Consider the following 21,078-nt stretch of genomic DNA (forward strand, 5'->3'; position numbering starts at 1 on the left):
TTCAATAAAGACAAGTGCAAAGTAGTTCACTTAGAAAGGAAAAATCAGATGCACTACTACAAAATGAGGAATATCTGGCAAGGCAGTGGTACAGCTAATAAGGGTCTGGGAGTTATAGTGGATCACAAATTGAATATGAGTTAGCAATGTGATGCAGTTGTGAAAAAGGTTAATAATCTGGGATGTATTAATAGGAGTGTCATATGCAAGTGATATGTCCGGTTCTCACACTGTAAGAAAGATGTGGACAAACTGAAGAGAGTCAGAGGAAAACAACAAAAGTGATAAAAGGTTTAGAAAACCTGAGCTATGAGGAAAGGTAAAAAAAACTGGGCACGTTTAGTCTTGAGAAAAGACAACTGAGGGGGAAATCTCCTTCACTGGAGGTTTTTAAAAACAGGTTAGACAAACACCTGTGAGGAATGGTCTAGGTTTACTTAGTCCTGCCTCAGCACAGGGGGGCTGGACTAGATGACCTCTTGATTGGATAGGTGGAATTTTCTATGGGGTAGTTCTACTGTACTGAAATTGGTCTCAGATCCACAACTTAGTTTTCTTTTACAACTATTCCCTTTGGAAGATAGGTTGTTTATATTTTCTAAAGCATTTGCATGAAAAAATGTCACAAAGTTAAGTGCTAAAAACAAACAAGGAGGGTTTCAAATTCCTAATCTCACAAAATAATAAATGGATTTCAATCTGATGTAGACAAATTCCTGGTAATAACAGTACCATGGATAGGGATGCAAAAGCACACCAGCCGTTCTGTCGAACATAGAAGATAGTTGCTATTCTCCACAAGAGCCATTAAAATGAAGATTCCAGTTATCAAGCACACACAAAGGATGTGTGCCAGGTGCACAGATTGATGGATCATAGAATCATAGAATATCAGGGTTGGAAGGGACCCCAGAAGGTCATCTAGTCCAACCCCCTGCTCGAAGCAGGACCAATTCCCAGTTAAATCATCCCAGCCAGGTCTTTGTCAAGCCTGACTTTAAAAACCTCTAAGGAAGGAGATTCTACCACCTCCCTAGGTAACGCATTCCAGTGTTTCACCACCCTCTTAGTGAAAAAGTTTTTCCTAATATCCAATCTAAATCTCCCCCACTGCAACTTGAGACCATTACTCCTCGTTCTGTCATCTGCTACCATTGAGAACAGTCTAGAGCCATCCTCTTTGGAACCCCCTTTCAGGTAGTTGAAAGCAGCTATCAAATCCCCCCTCATTCTTCTCTTCTGCAGGCTAAACAATCCCAGCTCCCTCAGCCTCTCCTCATAACTCATGTGTTCTAGACCCCTAATCATTTTTGTTGCCCTTCGCTGGACTCTCTCCAATTTATCCACATCCTTCTTGTAGTGTGGGGCCCAAAACTGGCCACAGTACTCCAGATGAGGCCTCACCAATGTCGAATAGAGGGGAACGATCACGTCCCTCGATCTGCTCGCTATGCCCCTACTTATACATCCCAAAATGCCATTGGCCTTCTTGGCAACAAGGGCACACTGCTGACTCATATCCAGCTTCTCGTCCACTGTCACCCCTAGGGCCTTTTCCGCAGAACTGCTGCCTAGCCATTCGGTCCCTAGTCTGTAGCTGTGCATTGGGTTCTTCCGTCCTAAGTGCAGGACCCTGCACTTATCCTTATTGAACCTCATCAGATTTCTTTTGGCCCAATCCTCCAATTTGTCTAGGTCCTTCTGTATCCTATCCCTCCCCTCCAGCGTATCTACCACTCCTCCCAGTTTAGTATCATCCGCAAATTTGCTGAGAGTGCAATCCACACCATCCTCCAGATCATTTATGAAGATATTGAACAAAACCGGCCCCAGGACCGACCCTTGGGGCACTCCACTTGATACCGGCTGCCAACTAGACATGGAGCCATTGATCACTACCTGTTGAGCCCAACAATCTAGCCAGCTTTCTACCCACCTTATAGTGCATTCATCCAGCCCATACTTCCTTAACTTGCTGACAAGAATACTGTAGGAGACCGTGTCAAAAGCTTTGCTAAAGTCAAGAAACAATACATCCACTGCTTTCCCTTCATCCACAGAACCAGTAATCTCATCATAAAAGGCGATTAGATTAGTCAGGCATGACCTTCCCTTGGTGAATCCATGCTGGCTGTTCCTGATCACTTTCCTCTCATGCAAGTGCTTCAGGATTGATTCTTTGAGGACCTGCTCCATGATTTTTCCAGGGACTGAGGTGAGGCTGACTGGCCTGTAGTTCCCAGGATCCTCCTTCTTCCCTTTTTTAAAGATTGGCACTACATTAGCCTTTTTCCAGTCATCCGGGACTTCCCCAGTTCGCCACGAGTTTTCAAAGATAATGGCCAATGGCTCTGCTATCACAGCCACCAATTCCTTCAGCACTCTCGGATGCAACTCGTCCGGCCCCATGGACTTGTGCACGTCCAGCTTTTCTAAATAGTCCCTAACCACCTCTATCATTATGGGTAAGATTTTTAAAAGAGTCTGTGGGAATCAGGCATTTACATTCCACTGAATCACAACGAGATTTGAATTTTTAGTTGCTTTGAACTCCTTTGAAAATCCCATTGCACAGTGACAATCAATCATTTATCCTTGAGGGCAAAGTCTTATTTCTGTCTCAGCTGAGCATGGAATGTGCCTCTAGGGTCCAGCACTCCAAAATCAGATACATTTATTTTGGTTTATAGCTTCTTCTTTTGTAAAATGGGGACAATGACCCTGACTCCGGTTGTAAAATGCATTGAGATCTACTGATGAAAAGCATTGCACAAAAGCTAGGGATTATACTTAATGAGCATTGACAATTAAGCACTGTCTGGTACATAATTCTGTATGAAATTCTTGTTCTGGTCTCACTTATACTTTAATATGTCATGGATAGGCTTGGCAGCATTTTATTTTTATTATTTATAATTTTGATGGGTACTGTCACTGTTTATTTTTAAGCATTTTCTCCACTTTTTATTTATTTCAGTGTTCATAGTTGTACAAAATTATGGGGGTGGGGCATGGGAGACTGTCAGACAAATGATAGTTAACACTGAGATTCAAAAAGTGAAAGCTCTATAAACCATTAAAACACAAATTGTCAACATCACGTGTTAAACTATAGAAAGTAAATATCCTTAACTCAACAGATCATACCTGTTTTTACTGTTCATTCACTAATCCATTTGTAAGCCTAATTCAAAAGTCTAAATCACTGGATTTTGACTCTAATAAGTTCTCCTGCAGTATTTTTCTTACTTTGCCTATCTGTACATTTTGAGTATTATCAATGGAAATACATTTTCATCAGATTGTGTGTGTGGTGAAATCGACATTTACCAACATTCACCAATAGAAATCTAATCCTTCCAAGCCTAGCCATGACGTCTGTTCCTTGATTGTTAGAATTTGATCCTGGGCAAAATGTAAAATCAGTTTTCATGTTCGATACAAAGGGGGAGATTGTCAAAGGATTTTCAATGGGAGTTGCCCTCTTTGCCTCTGAAAATCTTCACCAAAGACAAAAATCATGATCCTGGGCTCAGAAGAAAACACATAAATAACCCCAGTGTTCCAAAGGTGTGTATTGGGAAGGGTAGCTGAGTTCTGAAATGAGCTGGAGAATGGAAAATGAGGGAGGATCTAGGAGAAAAGATTAGGAGTTCAAGTTTGGCAATGTTGTGCTGGAACTAGAGATTAGGATTCTCTGTCTTGGAATATACCAATGTAAAATGTTCATCGTAGAGCCTTTGAGGAACAAAGACAAGTCCTGCCTGCCGCAGAGCACAGCAGAGATTCATGAAGGAGAAAATAGCAGAGGACAAGACTGACCCATTTACCTGAATATTAGAAGAAAGGAAATTTTCAGGGAAACTGGGATATTTTTCTTTCTATTCTTCTTCATGCTAAATTCCGTAGATCTGTTAAAATGGGATTTGCATATCAGTGATTCTCCAGAGTGCAAGTCAAGATCATCCCTTAAATATGGACATCCAGAATCAAGGGAAATTCTACATGCCATGTGTCCGTAACCTAATGGAGTTCAATGGGTATTGGGTACCAAACTCTCTTAGGCCCCTTTGAAAATCCCAGCTAACAGCATGGAGGGACTTTTGACAAGGAATAGCACTGGCTGAAGATTGAATGAACAATTAGTAGGTCAAAAGTGCCATCAACATTTCCAATGTCAATGGGAAAAATGATGAAATGATCAGGATCCCCTTCCCTTCCCTTGCCCTGTTTCTTGACAAACTCTAGTTGTAAGTTGTAGCTGATTGAGGCTTAGGGAGATAGGGGAGGTAGTAATAATTATTCAGGCACTAGGATTCTGACTTGAACATTCAAGGAACATCCAATAATGCATTTTAACTGTTTAACTCTATGCGCATCTCTTGTGACCTACAGAATTCAAGACTGGGGTGGAGATGGAAAAATGATTCGGTGTGTTGGTTTTCACCCTCTGAGTCCTGGATTTCCCTATTGCTGCTATTTGCATACAGAAGGAAGCGTCCACTCCCATGGATGATGAGATTGTTTCTCATCAGGAGGACTGAGAGGAACAGAATTCAATACAAAGTATCCTTGTTTCTCCAGATGTTAGAAAATCTGTGGACCAAATGAATTTGGTCACTGTGTGGGGTGGGGTAAAATTTTCAACAGAAGCTAAGGGCCAGATTTTTAAAGGTATTTAGGCGCCTAGTGGGATTTTCAAAAGTCTCTACGTGGCTAAAACCCACTCAAATCCACTAGTACCTCAGGAGGATGTTAAACAGAAGCTACTAAAGTTAGACATTTTTAAATCAGCAGATCCAGATAACCCACATCCAGGAGTTTAAAAAATGCTAGCTGAGGAGCTCACTGGGCCTTTACTGTTGAAACGCTGGAAGAAAGCTCATGTTGTGCCAATATTGGGAGGACCAATGGGAGGACCAAGGTAATTATAGGCCTGTCAGCCTGATAGGCCTATCAGGCAAGATAAGGGAATGGCTGATTGTGAGGTGATTGACATAAGCGGGGACCGTATAGATCATTGTTGCAACCAAAGTCGTTTAGTGGCACCAAATCTTGTATAAAGGGAGTCAAATAAGGTGTCAAAGACAAGGTTATGGTTTGCTGGTGCTGATTATGCTGTCTATTTGTGTGTATTATTTTTGTAGTTAAAGTTATGAGTATTGCCTCTATACTGTCTGTATTGCAAACTTATACTACGCTTCTCCGTGACACCCCAGACAAGTTGGTGTCAGCTCTGCCTAGCCTGCTTGATGGCCCATTAAGGACCACCAGATATACAACTGACCCATTGAGAGAGGTTGTCCTTCTGTGGCACTAATGTCATTACTCGTTTCTCCTGCAGCATAGATTCCTTCATCATTCTCTCCTGTGATTGAGATGTGATTGAGATGGCAGCTTTTATCATCTCGATCATCATCATCCTGGGATTATGTTCAATAACTCTGGTCTCCTACATTTACACCCTCTCCACCATACTGAGAATCCCGTCAGCCCAAGGCCAGCAAAAGGCCTTTTCCACTTGCTCTTCCTCTCTCACTCTTGTGATTTATGGTACAGCTCCACCATCTTCCTGTATGTCAGGCCTTCCAGACAGAATGCCTTGGACATGAACAAGACTGTCAACACTTTGAACACCATTGTAACTCCACTGTTCAACCTCTTCATTGACAGTCTGAGAAACAAAGAGGTGAAGGAGGCTTTATGGAAGGTATTCAGTGGGACATGAAGTTGTTTTTGAATGGCTTAGATGTTACTGGGTCTGATTCTCAGCCTGTGCTCATGTTCCTTTTAGTAGTAACTGTCCTTGTTGTTGTTCTTTTAATGCTGGTTCCAATTTTACATTTACAACTTTTGTATTTGGGTAAAATGTTCAGAAGTGCCTAAGGGCCAGATTTGCAAAGGAATTTAGGCACCTAAAGATTCAGATAGGCCCCTAAATACCATGAAAGATCTAGCTTCTAGGAGCCTAATTTTTATTGAAAATTTACCGGACGTGAGCTCCTAAGGGGCATATTTTCAAAGATATTTAGGTGTCTAAAGATGCAGATAGTTGTTTAGTGGGCTTTTCCAAAGCACTTCAGCAGATGAGTCACCAAAATCCCATTGATTTCAGTGGTAGCTACAAATACTTTTGAAAATCTGTCCCTTAAAATCTCTCGAGAGGTCTCATCAACAGCCCATTGGCATCAATGAACATCTTTCAACTGAATTAAATGGCCTTTAGATCAGGCCCTATCTGGACATTACTTTTAGCAATTCACATTTAGGCTCCCATCCTGAGATCCTAACTCAAGTGCTAAATTATATTATTTTGAGTCGTCCAGTTGACTCTAATGGGACTACTCACACTAGGAAAGAAAGCTTGTGCATAAAGCGTGTGCAGGATCAAGACCTTAGTGACACTGAATCTGCACTCAGAAGTTTGTCCTAAGTTTAAATTTGTAGCAACTCCAGAATTTTCATTATCTGTGATGTATGACTGGTTGGCCAACTCACACGACATTGTGTCTGTTTCCTGGTTCAATAGCTGAAAAATTATTAAACAGCAGACTAAAGAACAACATGCAGGAAATAAAGAATGATGAACCACCATGGTGGATTTTTTTTTTTAATTGGTGAAGAATTTCAAAAAAATAAACTTATTTCCCTTTTTAAGGGTTCTAAGTTTTGGGGTCCTTTCCTGTTGGTAAATAGAAACAAGTCATACCGTTTTTTATAAAGTTTTCCATTTAAATGTTGTCAAAAATTGAAATGAAAAAATTAATTAAAAAAAGAAAACAAAATTAACTAAATCAACATTTCTTTACAAAAAATTTCATTTTTGAAAATGGTAATTTTTCAACAAAAAGGAATTACAAGGGAGAAAGAAGTTCAATTAATGGTGATCAATATGTTTTCACAGAATGTTTTTTATCAAATGAACTTGATTTAACTGTGACATTTCTGATTGATAAAGGCAATGGTGTTTATGTAATAGACTTGCATTTTTCTAAAGGTTTGATTCAGGGTAACATCACACTATTTAAAAATAACACTACACAAAAACAATAGTAAATTGATTAAAAACTGGCTAACTGATAGTTCTCAAAACATAACTGTTGATGGGAACTGTTCATTTTAATGGGTGATAGACGCCTAGATGCTTTTGAGAATCCCACTAGGTTCTTAAATACCTTTACATATCTTGCCCTTGATGCCTGACGTATTTGTATTTTTGTATATTTGTATCTAGACCACTTTTATCATCAGAGTGTAAATAAACTGACTAATACGGCTACCACTCTGAAACTTGTATTTAGCTGTGACATTCTGAACACCTTCCCCAGACCCGAAGAAGAGCTCTGTGTAAGCTTGGAAATTTGTCTCTCCCAACAACAGAAATTGGGCCAATACAAGATGTTACTTCACCCAGTGCTCGGAAAACCCCATCAAGGAGATGAGATACGGGCACGCCCAATAAAGAAGAAAACACTGACAACACTGTCTACCCAAACACTCAGCATCTCCCCAGGCAGAGGAACCAGAATGGAGATGGGGGTCGGGGGGCAGGGGGCCATGGTCCCATCACTTTTAAAAGTGGGAGGGGTATGTTCTCCCACTTTTTACTGGCCTTAAGGGAGAGTGATGGTGGGGAAGGGGCAGAGAGGAGCAAGCGTGCGGAAGGGCCTTGGGGGGGAGAGGCAGCACGAGGGTGGGGCCTCGGGGGAAGAGGCCGTGTGGGGGTGGGGCCTTGGTTCAGGTGTCAGTGCCCCCCCCCCACTTCTAGGGAGCTTCCAGCGCTCCTGTCCCCAGGCACTCCCACCCCATAAAGAAACAAATCAATCCACCAGTAAAAAAAAAACAAAAAAAACCCCCTAAAATAAAATTTAAAAAATCTGAGAAAGAAGCAAGAACCAAACAACTGCACTGATACCACAATCATATTTTTTACCCTGAGGGGAAGAACAAAAAAAGGAATGGAGTCTCTGGCTCCTCACGGTCTACTAGGGGCTTTGCTATGGCTCCTGATTTTAGGTGGAAGGTGCTCAGATAGCATGGTGATGGGTGACAGTGTGGAATCCTACGATAGATAGATTAGATTAGATTAGATAGAACAAACTCCTGCAAGTCTTTTTTACGTGGGATTATGGTTGGCACCTGACACAGGGTAGGACTCTGCACTTAAACAGGTCCCCTGTCTCTTTGTCATGTGCTAAAATTAAGACTTCCAGACACACCAGCCATGCCTCCGCCCTCCCACCCCTCACTTCCAGACTCCCTATACAGCAAAAGACTTGTTCCATGCAGCAGGGCCTGTAGGTGAAAGGCAACAAAAATCAAAGGCCCCAGACTTCAGTCTTGATTTCTCTGAGTGATTTCTCTTCTTTCTTCAGTAAAGTAACATGCACCTTTCTCAGGTAGGAGCTGCCATGAACAAAGAGCGATAGAGGGCTATTGAGCAAGCCCAGACTTCTGCAGTCACCATGTCAATATTTACCCAGATAGCAAAACACAGAGTTCATGATCTGATGCTGCCATATCCCACTCTGTCACACCAGCAAACAGAAACCCAAAAGCCATCATACCCCAAGCAAAGTTTTGACCCCCAAAAAGGAGAAGAATCAGAGACTCCATGAAGTCTAATGGCTACTGATTTTATGTGGAAGGTACTCAGATAACATGGTGAGGGGTGGCAGTATAAAAGCATGAGATCGATAGATTTTCATTTTACTTATGCTGGTATAAACCTGGAAGAACTCCACTGACTTAGTGGAGTTAGTGTGGATTTACCACTATACAGACAGCATTTTGCATAAAAAAAATCACACACCATATTCTTATGAGGACAGTAATGTCATCAGTTGATTGTATTTGCTAAAACAACACAGATAAAACCACGTTCATCAGAGAAATGCAGACATTTTATTCTTGTTGAATAACCTCCACCCAGTCAGTTTCCTCAGGGAAGCTTTGATTTCCTTGTTCTTTATGCTGTAGATGATCGGATTCATCACGGGCGGCAGCATGGAATAGAGAACAGCCACCACGAGATCTAGAGCTGACGGAGAGCTGGAGATGGGTTTCACGTAGGCAAAGGCACCAGTGGAAAGAAACATGGAAATTACAATGAGGTGAGGAAGGCATGTGGAGAAGGTTTTATGTCGGCCCTGCTCAGAAGGGATTCTCAATACCGTGGTCAAGATCTGAACATATGTCACAATGATAAAAACAAAGCAACTTAGAGTTAAACACACTAAATTCAATAACCCCAACTTCATTGAAGTACGAGTTAGAGCAGGCGAGCTTGAGTAGCTGGGGGATTTCACAGAAGAACTGATCCACCATGTTGCCTCCACAGAAGGTTATCGAAAACGTGTTCCCGGTATGCAATGAAGAATAGAGGATTACACTGATCCAGGCACTGGCTGCCATTTGGACACAAGCTCTCCTGTTCATTATAGTCTCATAGTGCAGTGGTTTGCAGATGGCGACATATCGATCGTACGCCATGATGGTGAGTAAGGCGAAGTCGGCTACAGCAAAGAAGATGAGGAAAAAGACTTGGGCGACACATCCAGAATAGGAAATGGACCTGGTGTTCATAAGGGAATTGGCCATAGATTTGGGGATGGTGACAGAGATGGAGCCGAGGTCTAGGATGGACAAACTCATCAGGAAGAAGTACATGGGGGTGTGAAGGTGGTGGTCAAGAGCAATGGCTGTGATGATGAAAAGATTCCCTGTCAGGGCTGCCAGGTAAAGCACTAGAAACACAATGAAGTGCAAAATCTGCAGCTCTCGAACATCAGAGAATCCCAGGAGAAGGAACTCGGTCACGGTGGTTTGGTTGGACATTTTCTTTCTTAGTTCATCGTGTGATGGCTGTGGAGGGAAGGACAAGAGCAATGGTCAGGGTTATAGTGAGAGAGGGAATGACTCTGATTCCCCTCTCCATGATATCTCATGGTGTGAATGTCAAAGGTGTACAGCACTTGTCACTTCCATTGACTGGAGTAGTGAGAGCGCCTCACCACTCACAACCAACGCACGACTCTGGTGTGTTATCACAGGAGTGTAAATTGGCATTGCTCCCTTAAAGTCACTGGAGCTGGGTCAGTTTACACCATCTGAGGATCTGGCCCAAGATGTGGCTTGATCAAATGCAGGATGAAAGATGGAACAAAGTACAACCCAAATCCAACAATATGAGCAAAAATTAAGCCCCTATTGCTACAGACAGCAGGCTCACAACTTGACTAACTCAACTAAAATACTAAAATGTCAGCACAGTCTGATTCCCACTTAACTGAGAAATACAGCACAGAATCACCCAGCTTCCCGCATGGCAGCTTTTCTGTGATGATTCCACCCCAACATCCCACATACCGCCTGATGCCTACTTACACGTTGATTTATGGCACCAGATCCCAGCTGCACTCCCATTGCTGCGTGATGATGGGCTGGTCGCATCGCTCAGTTGCTGCTGGGTTGTGTGGTTCCCCCCTGTGACTTTATTTCTGTGCTGTGTGAGTCAGGAGACTTCGGTTCTAGTCTTGCCTCTGTCACTTTGTGACCATGGAGCAGTCACCGCTGCCTCTCTTTCCTCCCCTTCCCTTTGTCTGTCTTGTGGACTTTGAATGTGAACTCTTTTGGGGATGGATTGTGTCTTCCTGTGTGCATGTTCTGTGCACATGTTGACAGTATTTTTGTTTAGCAGGCAGCAGTGTGGGACAGAGGCTATGATGGTAGAAGTGGAGATCTGGGTTCTAGTTCCATCAACCTCCTGCCTGTCCTTGGGTAGGATAAAGAGAAACAGCCTTTGTCTGGGAGCTTCGACTCTCAGGGCTTTAGTTTAGAGAGGTTAGTATGTTTAAAACACATTCTCTGGGTGACCAACTTTGCTACTTACTCAGTTTTACCACCCTGCAGCTACCCCTTTGAAACAAACAAACACGGTTGCAATAGAGGGAATGGGGTTGGAAATTATGGTGTTATTGGACAATATTCATGTTCCCCACCCTGGCAAAAAGCTAAGTTTCCAGGTAGGAGTAGTCAGACAATTTCTACTTTATTTCAAAGGAAAATTCAGTTTTCAGTTGAATATATTTTCATGGAAAATCTCTGATATCCATAACAATGAAAACTTGTTTTCATTATGCCTAAAAATTTTCAGGTTCCAACAGTTTTTGGCTGAAACTGTTTGGTTCTCACAACCTCAATGAAAAGTCAATTTTTTCTGGTGGAAAAAAAAATCTGATCATCTCTAGATATCTGCATAATTTGTTAGTAAAAGTCTTCAAGAGTTCTAATTGCAATTCATATTTCTGATATTAAATTTGACCCATATATTAATACTCTAACATATTTAATTGAAATAGAAAACTTACTTTGTTGGTCTTTATTCCAATTTGCGATGCATTTGATCCGACTGTGTTAGGAATCATTGGTCATTATCTATCTATCTATCTATTCATCCACTGCCAGGATTGTTTGGTTCTCTCTCTCTCTCTCATGCCCCCATCACTGTCGTATCCACCAGCTGTTGTCGCATCCCTTCGCTGGATGTCCTGAGTTGTGGGGGTCTCTCTGCAGTTCCTAGCACAGATGGGTCCTCCCTGCTTCCCTCCTAGGGCAGGCTTGGGTGAAAGGTGATGGACTAAATGGGATCAGGGACTGAAAGACAGTCCCAGCTCTAGAGCTGATCCTGGTTTGTGGCGGCTTCAAACAAGGTCACAGCCCAAGATATCCCTGCTCTGGGGCTAAATAGCTGAATCAGGTCTCCAGGGTTGTGAGCCCAGCTCTGCTCTCACCTCAGGAGCAAACCATCCTGACAACATGCCCTAGCTGACTCTAACCCCCCCAGAGGGGGAACAGCCCCTGCCCTACATCTCACATGATGACAGCATCTCTTGAAGGACCTTTAGCTAAAAACAAGGCAGGGCTGGATCACAAAGGGGGTCCCCACAGGATGGCAAAATAAAACATATATTTGTAGCACAGACATGTATCTACAATAGCGAAGAGCCTCTTGGCACCAGAGTCTCAGTTGGCCTGGAATAGCCTGTTCCTTCATTAACTCCACATAGTCACCTCTAGGGGAGCAGAGATGTTTTTCTCCTGCATTGCACCAGCAGCTCTTGGGAGGCAGCCACTAGAGGAACCCACAGCTCAGGCTGCCCTGGCTGCTTCAAGTTCCTCACTAAGAGACAAACACTAAAAACTAAGGACCAGGTCCTGAGTTTGTGTAAACTGATACACTTCCACTGACTTCATAGTAGCGAGGGCTATTTACACTACTTGGGGATCTGACTCATTGACTTCCAGGGAGCTACATCCATTTACACCAGCTGAGGATCTGGCCCATGATGCAGTTTCCAACCCATATCCTTTGCCTGTGAAACTGAACCAAAGAAGAGTCAAACATTCGTAACCAGTCTCCTCTTTCCTAGCTCTTTGTCCACTGGGATGAATTACAAGTATAACTTGCAACAGTGACAGAATGATTCATTCCCACTTGGGACAGAACTGGGGACAGTGTTGTGGAGATTTTCTGCATCTGATCTTCAACTTTTATTGGGATGAATAGCCCAGGTCTGTCTGTCTGTCTGTCTGTCTTTCTTTCTTTCTCAGTCGTAACATTGTTTTCCTTCCGGCAGATGACATTAAAATAAAAGGCTCCTTTGGCTGCAGATGCACTGTTTAAAAATGTGTAATTTACACGAGACATTCATGTCAGAGAAACTGATGAAATACAAAGAGCCAGAGAGTAGAAATCAGCCCGAGACCTATAGGAATCAATGGTTCTGATCCTCAGCAAGTTCAAATCAGGGTAGCTCCACTGGAGTGAATGGGTCAGTGCCCCAGTTTCTGTAAATCACCTCTAGCTGCCTTGGACTCAGAGGGTCCAGACCCGCAAACAGCTGTTGTGTAAGTCAGCCCCAGCCCCACTGAAGTCAATTAGACCAGTTCCTCAGCGAATGTAAATTGGCAGAGTGCTATGGAACTCGGCCAGGTTACATGAGCTAAATATCTGTGCCGTGATGTCGAGTTTTTTGTTTGTTCCTGTCTCTGAGATTCTCATTGCTGAACATCACAATCCCATCTCAATGCTCCTGGAATATTCCAATAGCAGGGTTCATAGAAACCTGCAAGATGGGTACCCAACCAGTAAATGAACTGATGAATATTATTACCACCACAGCAACGCCCTTCTAGTTGAGGTTGCACCATGACTACTGTTTAAAGGTCCTCCTTTCTTAAAAAAAAAAAAAGAAAAGGAAAAGGAAAAAACAGAAGACATGCTTAGTCAGATTCTTTTGAAATTTAATGTGCCTTAGGAGGGTGCAGGGTAGGATTAGTGACCTAAATGAGGGGTCATTTGAGAGATGGGTTGTGGATATATGAGCCCAGTTACAAGTTTCTAGGTTTGTTTATTTTGCTCAAAGCTAGAGATCAAACTATTGATGTGAGGCAGGTCAATATGGTCTCAATCTGTCTCATTTTACCCAAGGTAGTGCATGGCCCCCACTAAATCTTGGGGGACCCAAAATGAGAATGGAATTTAAGAAAGTCTGCGTGTTGGATTGTGCTCTTGTGCCAATACAGAAGGAGGGCTAGAGGATTTCCATTCCCGTCATTTTGTATGGTTTAAAGCTCAGTTTCTGGACGTGCACTAGAAGCTGAATGGTTACTCGGTTAGCTTTGAAATTTGGGTGCCTCAGGCAGGCACGGGGGTAGCATTCGAGTTCCAAATTTGTTGTCATTTGACCAAGGGCTTCCGGAGTTATAAGCCCCTCCATAACTTCCAGTTTCCTTCTGCTGCCTTGTATTGTTAAACTGCGAGGTACGAATGACAGGATCAATCACAGACCTCATTGAGATCGACGGCTGTGAATTCATCCTTCAATTAACATAACTAACAATAAGTTAACCAAAAACCCCCACCTTATGCTTTGTCTACACTACCAATTTTGTTGGTCGGGATGTGAAAAAGCCACCCCGACTGACAAAAGTTTGACCGACACAAGCGGTAAAGGTAGTAAGGTCTGAAGGGTAGACACGGCGGTAAAGGTAAAAGCTGTAAGGTCCATAGTGTCGACATGGCCTAACTCTGTTGAGTTACTCACTGGGTGAGTAAGAGGAGAAACAGCTCCATTTCTTCGACTAGAGTTACTCTTTATTTACACTAGGCTGAGGGCGAGAAGAATGAGTCTCACTGAGTCCAGTGGAATCACTCCTGGTTTCTATGGGGGGAGCGTATCTGCACCAATGACCAGTGGGGGAACACACAGGGATGCCATTAACGTCTCTCTGTTTGAACTGGGGTAAGACAGCTTGGAAGCCCCAGCCCATGTTTGTAGCTCTCTCCGTTCCTAACTGTGCAACACTGGACATCATTTCCTTCCCCACCTACATTTCCATCCATACAAATGTCCTTTGCTTGATGTGGCCACCTCTCTATGGAATGGGGAAAAAATGAAACAAAAACCTGTGAAGTGAAGAAATTTCCTTGGAGAAATTTGCTCTAATGAACACATGGCGTGCACCTCTATGATCCACCCCTGGAACTGCTGAAGTCAGTGGGAGCATTGCTAGTAATGGCAGTGGGATCAGGACCGGGCCTTCCCTGCTATGTAAGAGCTGAGGGTTGTGTGGCTGACAGAAGAAGACTATTTCTATCAGGAAATTGCAAATTAATTTGAGATGGGCCCAGCTCAGACACTGGGCTCTTTCTTGGGATCCTCACTTCCCCAAAGCTCAGGCGAGGGGGCTTCGGATCTGAGGTTCTGGTTCCACACTAAAGCCCATCCCTACAGAACCCACCTTTACTTTGACTGGCAACAATTGGCTCCTTTGATGGCTATCGCAATCTCCATGGAGAGACCATGTAGTGAAGGGGACTGGGAGCCCGATCTACCCTCTCCCATTTTGAGATGATCTCTTCAGGTCCGCGCTGGTCCATGGTCTCTGCTGAGGCTGCTCACAGGGGATTAACGCGTTCTAGTTTGGATGGATGAGATGTTTGGTGGGTGCTTTCATGACGTGTCCAAGGAGATGATGCACAAAACCAATTTTTCATGGAGCTCAGAAGGGGAGGACACTGGGGCACTGCTCACTGGGGCTGGGTTGAATAGGTGACCTAGACATGAAAGCAGCCGCTTCATCGGTTATCTCCCAAGCCAGCATGTCCCATCCTGCGCCGAGATGGCTATAGCATTCATGTGGACATGAGGTGTGAACTGAGACCTCCTCTCCTTTCACATGTCCAGTGCTGGAAGCGAAGACCAGGGACTGTCCTGCTCTCTAAAGATGCTGTTTCGGGGAACAGAGAGACAAGGTGGGTGAGGTAATATCTAGTGAGTAGAAAACAGCTCAACAGAATGGGCACCATGCATCCTGGGTACTAATTGCTGATTTCCATGGAGAGGTCCCAGGAATGGGCTTGGTCCTCTGGGGGGACCTGTAACCGACTTTGCAGCATCCTGTGTAATTAGAGCAGAAACAAGGGGGTGTGCGTGCTGCAGAATCTGGAACAATACAGTGGACACTTGCTCCAGGACGTGAGCTATGACAGGGATTTTCAGAGTGGTTTCATGGAAACAGGTGCCCAGTGCTCATTGTCTGCACAATGGGAGTTAGATGCTTAACTCTCTTAGGGTATGTCTACACTACGAAATAAGGTCAATTTTATAGAAGTCAATTTTTAGAAACCGATTTTATTCAGTGGATTGTGTATATCCACACTAAATGCATTAAGTCAGCAGAGTGCATCGTCAATACCGTGATTGCATCGACTTACAAAGCGGTGCACTGTGGGTAGCTATCCCATAGTTCCCGCAGTCTCCGCTGCCCATTGGAATTCTGGGTTAAGCTCCCAATGCCTGATGGGCAGAAACATTGTCGCACGTGATTCTGGGTACATGTCGTCAGGGCCCCCCCTCCTCTCTGCTTCCCTCCCTCTGTGAAAGCAACAGCAGACAATCGTTTCACGCCTTTTTTCCTGGGTTATCCATGCAGACGCCATATCACGGCAAGCCTGGAGCCCGCTCAGCTCACCGTACGTCTCCTGGGTGCTGCTGGCAGATGCGGTACTGCATTGCTACACAGCAGCAGCTCCTTGCCTTCACGGCAGATGGTGGATTGGTAGCCGGCGTACATCTCCTGGGTGCTCCTGGCAGACCTCGGTGAGGTCGATCAGGGTGGCTGGACAGACATGGAGCTTCTCCTCTTAGAGCACCAAATGGGAGCCAGAGACTCCAGGTCATTCTCTTCTTTAAGTTTCATGTCATGGAGATTCAGTCCTGCCTGGAATATCATGCGAGCTGGAGGCTTCTGCCTCAGGCTGCTCTCCCAGCCGGCACCACCGCGCGGTCGCACCTACCCAGCTATAATGATTTAGACCAACTGAGAACCTCTCCCTTCACTTTTAAGAAACCTGTGTAGCCCTTCTGCCAGTTGGAGTCGGCAGCAACAAGGGCCGGGTTCAATATCTAGGGGGTCCTTTTCAACAATGCAACACAACACCGGCTTGAGCCCCCAACTAGTGACCTGGGACAATTACACATCCCCCGTTGGGCGCCTCTAGAGGTAACACTTCCCCTCTCACAAGCACAGAGCCCGAGTGTAGCAAAGAAACTTTTAACAATGTAACCCTTCTGCCAGGCCGAGTTGGTAGCAGCAAGGGCCGGGTTCAGTACACAGGGGTTCCCTCTCAACAAAGCAAACGCAAAACTGGCTCAAGCCCCCACCCAGTGACCTGGGAAAATCTAACACACAACCCTGGGAGCCTCAAAGAGACAATACTTCCCCTCTCATAAGCACAGAGTCTAGGTGTAGCAGAAAATCTTTAATAACATGAGCTAAATGACATCAGCATTAAATTGGGAAAAAACCACAACTAGGGTTCATCAACCAAACCATGAGCAAAGACCCACCCCAGCAGATTGGGCCATGTCCTTTCTCTCTGGTTCTTGAGTCCAGCAACCCAAAGATCACCCAAAGTTCAAGAACCCAAACGCCCAGCCCCAGAGTTCAAAAGTTCATCTGCAGAATGTTACTCCTCAGCCTGGGGTGGGTGTGTGTGTGTGGGGTTACGGGCACCTTACATGATCCGAAGCGGACTGCCCCGCCGCTCCATAGGGCTTCGCTCCACTCCGCTCTACCAGCTGTCCCGCGAGCCACTCTACTCTGCTCCATCCCACTCCACCAGCCATCATGCAGGCAGCTCCTGCTGTCCTACTCCACTCACTGCCCAGCAATAAATATCTTCAAGCTCCCCACTACTTAACACAGTGCTCAGTAATTTTAGCTCTTTAGTGACTTCATCTTGTAGTAGTGGGAACCTCAGTGCTGATGCACCATAACCCCAAAGCAAATTCAGCTCAGCACCTGTAGTTAGACTCCTAATAGACCCAAAATTAGCTCTGATATTTCACAGTGGAGAAAGAAGAATGTGCAATTGATGTTTCAGGCCCTCTCAAAAGGCCCACAAGACCAGGTACTAACACCTGTCCCCAACCTCTCTGAATTCACTGAGTTTTGGAACCCATGTCCCTTGTCCACCCTTGTCCCAAGTGCTACTTAGTTGATGGCGAGCCCGTTGTAACGGAGTGTGGGGGAGTCCGGGGCCTGCACCCCTCTTCCTGGGATTCACTGTGACTCTCAGCCAGCCAGTAAAATGGAAGGTTTATTGGACAATAGGAACACAGTCTAAAACAGAGCTTGTGGGGACAACCAGGACCTCTCAGTCAAGTCCTTCTGGGGGGCAGGGAGCTTAGACCCCAGCCCTGGGGTTCCCTGTGTTCCACCACCCAGCACCAAACTGAAAACAAACCCCCCGCAGCAGTCTCTCTCCTGCAGCCTTTGTCCAGTTTCCAGGGTAGAGGTGTTACCTCCCACTCCCCATCCTGGCTCAGGTTACAGGCGCTCAAGTATCCCATCCCCAGTGAAACTCCCCTGCCACATTCCCAGGTCAGCACTCCCCCCTCCCTGCTGCGTCACACCCCTCCATCATAACAAAAGGCCAAGTACAGTTCCATTCTCCTTGATTCACATAATCAAGATAATAACAATTTATTCTTCCTGCCCCAATAACAGAAACACTGGGGATCCCACAGCAGCCAAAGTGACCATTTGGGCAGCTATGGGCTCATGCTAGGCGGGGTGGGTGAGCCGATGCAAATGAGATCAGCCCCTGAAGTTCTTTTCCACAACTTGCCACACCTCACCACCAGGTGTCAGGGTGGAGCTCATCCTGACCCTGCTTACAGTAAAAAGGGGGAAAGGAACCTGGCATTAACTTGGGAAAGCACTGCAAGCAGGATTCATAACATAAACCATGAGCAAAACACCCACCCCAGAGTATGTTGGGCAGTGTCCTTTTGCCTCAGGTTCTTAAGTCCCACAGTCAAAGATTCCAGTAACGTGCCCATCCCTTCACCGCACCCCACGCACAGCTGTTGTCCTTGGTCAGTGAAGACCCAGAGTTCAGAGGTGCATCTGTGGCGTTCACCGCCCACCCTGCTGGACGGAAAGAAAGGCACCTTGCTCTCTCCACTGTCCGGGCATTTGCTCTGCCCCTGCCTCTGCTCCGCCAGCCCTCCTGCACCTTCTGGGATGTCTTGAGGTCCTGCCACATAACACAGCTCTCAGTGATTTCAGCTGTTATTGGGGGAGCCTCACTGATCGTGCAGACTGGGCAGCCTTATGCACCAGAGACACTGTCCTAAAGCAAGACTCATGCTTAGACCTGGTTATTAGTGGCTTTAGCTCTATTGGTCTGCAACAAAACTCTCAATTGAGTCGTAATCAGCTCTGTTATTACACAGTGGAGAGAGAAAGGGTCAAATCATGTCCAAGAGCCCTTACGCAGTGCTCACATCAGCCGGCCAGCAGGCAGGCACACACGCACCCATAACTCCAGAGCTTTTGAGGATGTAAATTTTGGACTTAGGCACCAAAATGCTTTTGCTCATTTAGCCCTGGGCTCCTGCTCAGTGGGGCTGGGTTTGGACAGGTGACTTAGAGGTGAAAGCAGCGACTTCATCTCTTATCTCCCGAGCTAGCCTGTCCCATCCTGCTCGACAATGTTTGTAGCTTCCACATGGAAATGGGGTGTGAACTGAGACCTCAGCTCCTCTCAGATGTTCAGGGGCCGAAGGCGAGGGACAGTCCTGCTCTCTCAAGTTGCCTTATTGGGGCACAATCTATTCCCAGGCCCTGCTGCAGCGTGGTGCACCCAGCATGGTGTGCCAGGGACATAACATCAGCCCAGGGATTCAGTTACTGAGAGCAACCAAAGCAATCAGACCAAGTGGGGCATCCCCTAGGAAACCCCTGTGAGGAGCACAGAGCTGTGATTATCCCCAGGGGGCATTAGCAGGGGAGAGAGTAGAAAACAGCTCAGCAGAAGGGACCCAATGTATCCTGGGTGCAAAATCACTGATTTCCTTGGAGAGACCCCAGGAATGGGCTTGGCCCTCTGGAGGAACCAGTGACTGACTCTCCAGCATCCTGTGCAATTAGAGCAGACACAAGGGACTGTGGGTGCTGCAGAATCTGGAACCGTACAGTGAACTTTCACTGCGGGCCATGAGCTGTGACAGGGATTTTCAGAGTGGCTTCAGGGAATTATGTGCCCATCTCCCATTGACTGCACAATGGGAGTTAGGCAACTAATGTCCTTAGACCCCTTTGAATATCACAGACTTAATATACAGAGATTTCTGTCTTGTCCCCTTGTATCCTAAGTTTCTTTGCACCACCCTAACCCTAAGCGGCCAGATGATTAGCCCAAGGTTCTGAAGTCTGACATTTTTCAGTAGTACATATAGAAGCCCAGGTGGCAGCTGTGTGATCTTCCCTCGCTCCCCACTCCCTGGACGTGTGCTTCTTCCCTGCCGTGGAGGGACCCTTGCTATATAGGACAGAGGATTCCTTTCTGCATACTTCTGAACCTCTCTATAGTAATGGAGCACAAGGATGCAAATCTATTTCCAAAAAGAAAAGGAGGACTTGTGGCACCTTAGAGACTAACCAATTTATTAGAGCATAAGCTTTCGTGAGCTACAGCTCACTTCATCAGATGCATCTCACGAAAGCTTATGCTCTAATAAATTGGTTAGTCTCTAAGGTGCCACAAGTACTCCTTTTCTTTTTGCGAATACAGACTAACACGGCTGTTACTCTGAAATCTATTTCCAGTGATGCTGATGTTTGTGTGTTGGGGACACGTCTTCTAGGAACCGCACAAAGACCCCCAGTCCATTTCTTAAGACCACCATGAAGCCATCACAAGGCACAAACTTTGATGCTTATGCCAACATAGTCACTAGCAGCCTAGCGGGGAAATGGTCCCTGTGCACCCCTAGGCAGTGATGAAGGCAAGGCTGGATGTTGAACAGTGCACAGCTCAGGGATGGATGTTTCTGTTTGGCCAATGATGAAGAGAGGGGCCATTTGTAAAATCTGACAATAGATCATTTTCCACTTGACAAAGCCCTCAGCTGGCATTTTCAAAGAGGCCTCATTTTCAAAGCTACCCAGCTACCACTGCCTGTCAGCTATCCAATGACTATCAGCCTTTCTCGTGTACCCTGCTGGGACCAGATTGTTCTGCATGATCTAGAGGTGAGGTGGTCCCTATCTCAGCTGAGATGGGAGCAGCCTTATATTTTAAAACCTCAAACTCATGAGTCTTTGGTCCTGGGGTCTGTGTCTGGCTCATTTTAAAGGGACAGGGCCATTTGTAGAACCCATGTCTGGGTATGGCTGCAGTTTACAAAGTCCTTCAGTGTTAGGAAGGGCTCAGAAATATGGTTTTTGGATCTGTCTTCAGTCTTCTGGGATGATATTGTTAAAGCCTCTTCGGGGATATCAGACACTCAGGGCTAGATTCACAGAAGGAATTAGGGCCTGATTTTTTTAAGGTATTTAAGCATCTAGTAGGACTTTCAAAACACGCTTTGATTTCAGTTGGATTTAGGTACCTAAGTGCTTTTGAAAATCCCACCAGGAACCTAAATACCTTTAAAAATGTTGCCTTTAGGTATTCTAACGATGAGCATTGCAGCACCTAACATTTAGGCACTTAGAAAA

General features: G+C 45.1%; 1 pseudogene across 1 annotated transcript; it reads right to left on the bottom strand.

The window, feature by feature from the left end:
• Positions 1-8,885: 8,885 nt before the first annotated feature.
• On the bottom strand, positions 8,886-9,837 carry LOC311531253 (olfactory receptor 14A16-like; annotated as a pseudogene). Its single transcript has one exon. The product of its transcript is annotated as an olfactory receptor 14A16-like (transcript).
• Positions 9,838-21,078: the final 11,241 nt, after the last annotated feature.

Source organism: Lepidochelys olivacea, assembly GCF_965140295.1.
Source record: "Lepidochelys olivacea isolate rLepOli2 genome assembly, chromosome: 14".
Lineage (NCBI taxonomy): Eukaryota > Metazoa > Chordata > Testudines > Cheloniidae > Lepidochelys > Lepidochelys olivacea.